This window comes from Cupressus sempervirens, chromosome 8 (assembly GCF_028749045.1).
Source record: "Cupressus sempervirens isolate cs-2001-9-10 chromosome 8, ASM2874904v1, whole genome shotgun sequence".
Lineage (NCBI taxonomy): Eukaryota > Viridiplantae > Streptophyta > Pinopsida > Cupressales > Cupressaceae > Cupressus > Cupressus sempervirens.
In genome coordinates this window covers 471,642,023-471,649,262 of record NC_143125.1, presented here as the reverse complement: position 1 = coordinate 471,649,262, position 7,240 = coordinate 471,642,023, and positions in this window count along the sequence as shown.

The following is a 7,240-nucleotide window of genomic DNA, read 5'->3' as shown; positions in this document are numbered from 1 at the left end:
CATGTGCATTTAAACATATCAAACTTAGTAGTGTGATTAACTTTAAAAAAAAATAAAAAATAGAATTAAATTTTTAAAAAAATTATGTGTGTTTTTGCCCCTTGTATTTTGGGCATGACAAACCCACAATCTTAAGCCCAAAATCATAGTCTTGATCTTAGATAATTCATTTTTTAGAAACCATGTATTCATTGTACCCATGATTCATCTATAGATACAAAAATTATTATATCAGAAAAATGAACACACTCTACTCCTAGATTGAGCTTTAATTCTACAACATGTTAATGTATTTGATGTAGAAGTGATGGAAGACTAGATCTAATACATATTAATTTTAAGATTTGGCAACACTTTCCCTGATTTGTTTGGATTCAACTGGGTGCATGCTAAAAGCTAGAGATCTTCATAGGAACTAAAATGATTGAGCTTATACTTTGGAAAAATACAAACAAGCTACCATGGATTGAAGATTTCCTACAAAACCATTGATTTCCATGATACTCAAAATTGGTTCCATAGATTCAGAATTTGATAAAACACAACTAGCTTTGAGGAGTACAAATTCATTTTATGATACTCATATGAATACTAAGACCTAATGAAAACTTGCACCATGGTATAAATGAAGACAACCCAAAACACAATTTCTCTTTCAGGTCTTTTAAGGTTACTCGCTGACGAGAACTATGGATTTATTTAATGATTCCCAAATGATATTTCTTGAATATTTTACAAGTAAAAAAGATAAAATATATTCTAAAAATGAACTCATAAACCACACCGATATTTTCTTAGGCGGTTTGCTTGTATACACATTCATACCTTCTCTAGTGCACTAATCTTCACAATAATTAAGTACTTATGATTAGCCCAACTCAAATCAATGGAAAAAAGTGTTATTAAAGCAATACTTTTGAGTTTTATAAATCAAAAGGAGCATTTAAAGAGATGGTTTCAATAGAAATGATAAGTATTGAAAGAAAAAGTTTACAACATTTAAGACAAAATTAATATATTGTTATAAAATCTTAAATTGTTATTAATAATTTTAAATATAAAATTAAAACTATTTTAATTTTCTTAAACTTATAAAATGAAAAACAAGATAAATTAACATATATAATTATTAATCGATCAAAAATAAAATTTAATTAATTTAAAGTTAAAGTAAAAAATATAAGACTTCTAATTAAAAATAATACATAAATGTATACCTAAATTCCTCTCTCACACACACAATTTCTTGCTGCATATCATTACTCTATTTCAAGAAATGGAACAAAGTGGAACTCTCTTGAGGCACTAGCTGAATAGTCAAATATTTGCACTATCCTTTAGTCAGTGTCGTTAATGTCGTCAATTCTTTATTTGCCACAAAACTTACTTAGTTCTGACAGTACTTTATCAAAAGTAAAAATATTCATCTATATGCTTGTAGTTGTTAGAATAAACAAATAAAATAGTCAACATTGAGGTGGCTTATGCGGGCCTTAATCTATTAAGTTGTCATTCATTCCCAACTTAAATGGTAGCTTTGGAATTGGTCATTTATTGACATTTTGTGATTTGTAGGACAAACATAATTTTTAATTGAACATATAAAAATGATACAAGGTTTTAATTAATTATTGTAAATGGAAAACTTACTTTTTAAAGTTTATAAAATATTTCTATCTAATAAATCCAAATGAAGTTAAAGTAATTTTGAATACTAAATGTCTTTTGATTGAAAAAAGTTAATTTTATAACAACATTTATTCAATTTAAAATAGACTTCAATATATGTTTTGGAATAAATAATGAGTGTTACAATCTATTTTATAATTTAAATAAATTTTTATTTTATACAAATATAAGTTTATTTTTTATTAAAAATTTTTAATTTGAAATATTTATATATATATTTAATTGTCTTGATTAATCTTTAGTTTCTATGCTTTTAATATATATGTTAGATGAAGCTATATATAACTGTTATATCATAAGGAAATTAAATGTTATATTTTACTATATCAATTACAATGTACAAATACAAATGAGTCCAAAAGAACTTTGAATTCAATTACTCTAAAAAAAATTTAGTAAAGAATTCATATAAACATAATGACTTATTTTACACTCTTTTTAAATGTGTTATGTGATGTTTAGGTATCTTTTTTTAATATAATTTTCTTTTAAATTTCTATAATAAGATTTTTATCTCAATAGTAACACTTTCATGTTTATATATTTTATTTTTATATATTTGGCATATTTTTTTGATCGGATATTTTTGTATAATTTTATTTATTTAATTTTTATGAAATATATTTATGAAACATAAACTTAGTTGATTATATTTTTCTCTTTACTTTTTATTTGAAAAAAAGATTCATATATTTAAATATATAAAAAATAATATATTATTTTATAAAATATTAATTTAAATATCATTATTATTATATTTTTAATTTTTGGTAATACATTGTTTTAATTCTTTTTATTTAGAAATAAAAAGATCAAAGCAAATTTAATATAAATCAATTTTTAAATCATTAACCAATGAAGAATATGAATTCCTCCAAGGTAAACAAAATATTTTAATTTTAAAATAGAGTTAACAATCACTCTTTTTATTCATTTCAAATTTTATAATTTATTAGTTTTATTCATTTCAAATTTTATATTTTTATTATAAAATTGAATTCTTTCATTTATTAAAAATTTGATTTTTTAATGAAATTATAAACATTTATATTCAACCTATTTTTTAAAATCTCATTGTATCTACACATTTTTAAATAAAATTGTTCTAAATTAATAAATATTTTGTATTAAATTTTTTTTTTTATAGTTTCATTGTATTTATTTATTGTAATATTTAAAATTGTAAAACATACAAATACTAATATCAAATATGAATCTTATAATTCTTAAATTTACCATTTACAATATTTAAAAATAAAAATAATGATATGATTCATATTTTCAATTTAACTCTTCATAACAATCCCAAGAATCTTTTTTTTTTGAAGCACTATTGATAGAAACCTTTAGTTTACTTCCATTTAGATAAAGGAAAAAATTTATTGGAAGGTTGATCACTATATAAAGAAATGGTTGAATTAGACACATAACATTTTTGATGGAAAAATCTTCATAACCAGATTAATAGGGCCCACAAAAGCCACTTTAGTGGATCATTTGTACCACAACAACACTAATATTTTTACTTTTGATACAAGTATTGTCAGAATTCTGTAGGTTTTGTAGCAAAAGAAGAATTGACAAAAGTAATAACACTGGCTAAAGGTCGATGCAAATATTTGGCTATTTAGCCAGTGCCCTTTGTTGATGGCACACATAGTCTTTAATGTACCCTTTGGTATGAAACCCATTCACATTTTTTTAAAACTTCCATGGACAAGAAATTTTGATTAAAAAATGGACAAACATTGACCATATTAATCGTATTTGACTCATTTGGGTTTCTAAGGAATGTCATGTATCCCATATTACATTTGCGCACATTGGCAAAATATCATTAACCTTTAAGATATGTATGCTAGATTGGTTACTACTTTTTTATCTTAATGGTGACAAAAATAAGTTCCATGCTCGGATTATAGAAATGCATTATAGTTACACAATGAACAACAAGGGTTTCTCCTGCAATTTTTTTGGATTCAAGACACCACACATCTAAGGACCATGCCTTCTTCAACAATGGGTACTCATTATTCCTTTTTGGTTGTTTATTTTAATAATTCTTTTGGTTTTGCTGATATGCATGGATGCAAATACTTTCACCGCATCAATTCACCAACAAAAACCATGTGTAGTGCTTGCGCAAACGAAGGTTTGGTTTTTCTTAGAAAGTTTACACAACCAATGTGGACTGTAATATGTATCCTATGTATCAAAAACACATTTTTGATTGCCTTGAAACACCTTGTTTTTTCTACTAAAACTCACATTCTTCCCTAATTTTCCATAAAAGTAGCCCATTCACTCTCAAAAGATTTTTTTTTTTGTTCTTAGAAAACTAACTTTTGCCTCTATTCTACCCCAACTTTTGAGATTACTCTGAGCTCATAATTCCTATCTCCTTATTAAATCATATTTCATCTTTTGTCAAAAGAAACTATCAAAATTATTTAATCTTACAATATCACTATCAATATCAATGGTTGAAACATATCCATTTATTATCTAACTCTTGGGCTAGAAGAAATGATTCTTTATACCATAGATGACATATTATATAATCGTTCCATTTAGAGAGCCACAATTTTTTCCTTGTCAAAATTAAGTCCTCTAGTTTCTATATTGTCATCTTTGATTCTATCCTCCCTGCTCTCTTCTTTAGAATCAAGCCACATTTTTTCTTTCCTCTCCCTATATCATAGAAAATAAGGGCTTACATACATGTCACTGGCACAATGCAAATGACAATGGTAGGAAGACAAATAAAATTTTAGCTAATAGGAAACCCATGATGGATGTTGGTTTACTTGGATAGCTTTGCACCCACCAGAAAGATCTAAAAAAGTATGTTGATTGGTACAATGCTAGAGGTATTCATGATATGAATTTTTGTATCCCAATGAATGATATTTTGAGTTTCAAACCACATGAAAAGGCCAAGCCTCACATAGATAATTTGGCTTAAGAAATGGCCTCTTAGATGTCTGGACATGATGATTATGGCATAGAGAATCATGTTATGTTTTATATATTTAGTAATACATTTTGGCTCTTGAATGGTTTTATATTAGGAAAAAAAAGATGTTGGGGGATTTTATGACAAGATCAAAGGTTGTGTCATTGACTCAACTCCAGAGCTAGAGACAAGTCCTCAGGTTTGCACATTAGTATTTTTAGCTGCATTGTTGAAGAAGTCTAATCATCTTATGTATTTGACAAGTGAGAATGATGTTGAAAACTCTACAAAAATTGATTCAAATGTTATAAAAACAACCAAACAAAGTGGTACACCTTTTAGTGAGTGACATTTTTAGTAATATTAGAGAAATTGTTCTTAGTTGTACTTAAGCTTCCTTACATTGAAAGGAGGTTGGCTGAAACCACCTCTATCCTTTCTAACCATTAGATACCTTGTTAGCAATTATATCTATAGCAGTATAAATACAATGATACCAGAAAAATTAATTGAATCCTTTATCAAGGAACCAAAGAATTCAGGGAGAAAGGTCATAGCCTATGACACGAAGGTCACACCACATGTTGACCATTTCTAAAGTTTCCCCCATATTTATACTAAATAATTATACAATTTTCTTGAAGTATGTTCTCAAGTTGTCAATTAGCAAGTACATTTGCAAGGTACATCTTTTAGGTTGCTACGAGACCTATATGGGCATAATCATCTTTTTGTTTGGCCATAAATGTCTTTGTCTTGGGTAGTAATTTTAGTCCAAGAATGATATGATTTTTCTAGATATCATATAAAGTGAAACTTTATTTCCAAAACTCACCATATAAGTAATTCCATTCTATCATGGTGTCATAACACTCATGATAATTTCATTTTTTTGCCCAAGATCGCCATTTCAAACTTCTTTATTATAATCATAAACCCTTGTGACTTTCATAATCTATTACATTGGATTTGGTCTATGAAGACCTTATATACATGCAAAACTTATTGAAGTAAAAGTATTCCATGCTTGGTCTCATATAGGCCCTCGAGGAAATTAGATTCCCCTACACCATATTATGCATAAGCGATACTCACCCTAGCTCAAAATATTTAGTTGTCAACTCTACTTCAAACTAAGAAGTTAAAAAAGCCAGAATTTCTCCCTCCTTTTCTTTTGCATGAATATCAAAAATAGTTCTTATTATCTAAGTGACATGTGCAATTATATTTAACCATCCATATTTTATAGTAGAGAATTCTAAGGCTTCTTCCTCATTTTCAACATACTTAATGTCTATAGGAAAATTCCTTCTTCGAACATGATGAATGACACAACCACAAAAAAATGTGATAATATATTTACATATTCTATTATAGACATTATTATTAGTCTCAAAGTCGGTCCTTTTAACAAGCATCATTTGGGCAGTGCCAAAAGCATATCTTTACTTAATCCATACTCATGAGATTCATCTACTATAACATAGCTTATATGTTTCAACTCTATTTCCAACATACATGTTTGAAGTATCTTGTGATTATTTATATATATAATCTTGATGATCTTTCTTATGGTACATATGCAGTGCAATAAGAGACAAAACATGCATTGTCAAAATATCCTTTGCATTCTCTTGTAACACATTGTGTAAGAGAAATTGTAGAAATATTCATGGATTGTGTATACCAAGGAACCTTTTGAGGAAAACCTGAGTCAACAAGAAACTATACTAGTTGGGTACTTTTACCATACCCAATTTCACCAATAGTAATATTACTTGCCATTGGCCATTATTGAGGTTGTAAGGGAACAAGCACTCCAAAAATTAATCAAATAGTAAAATTCAAAGAGTTGGTTTAAAATTTTAAGTTATGCATCTCCTATCATTGAAAAGAAATATACAAGTTTACATCCAATTTAAGCCACAATGCACACCAACCAATAGTTGTGACTATCACTAGACGTCAAGTTGGAATAAGCTTTATTAGAGACAATTTCTAATTTTGACCAAAATCCACACTAGTAATTAGCTTCCATTCCCTATGCCAAAGGGCTATCATTTCCTATCAATGACTCAATGTTGACTTTATATATTTTACACAATTTTACAATAAAAACTAATATAGAGAAAGATTTTTTTTTAATTATATTTGAGCATTTCTAGCCAAGTTTATGCATAGTTCTAATTGAATTTGCATGGTACAAAATCATTGCCATGTTTCTAATAAGTCAAATAATGGATCAAACCATTCTAACCATATCTTCCCATAAAATTTAACCATGGTATTGTTCACCCACGTGAATCAGTAGAGCAACAATTCTTGGTCACAATATCTCAGTCATACCAAATCATCTTCTAAAAATATTGGCCCCTTCTGTAGTTAATTGCATATATTTTAAGTGCACAAACATTCCACATCAATTCATATATATATTCAATAGAAAAAATGACAATTCCCATTTTAGTTTTTTTCTTTTTTTTTTCTATTTCCATCTTCGAAAGAAATGGATCACCACTTTAACAAGGAAATTTATAGATGCGGGAAAGGATCGTATTGGATAAGGATATAACAACTATTTTCTCACCTACCAAT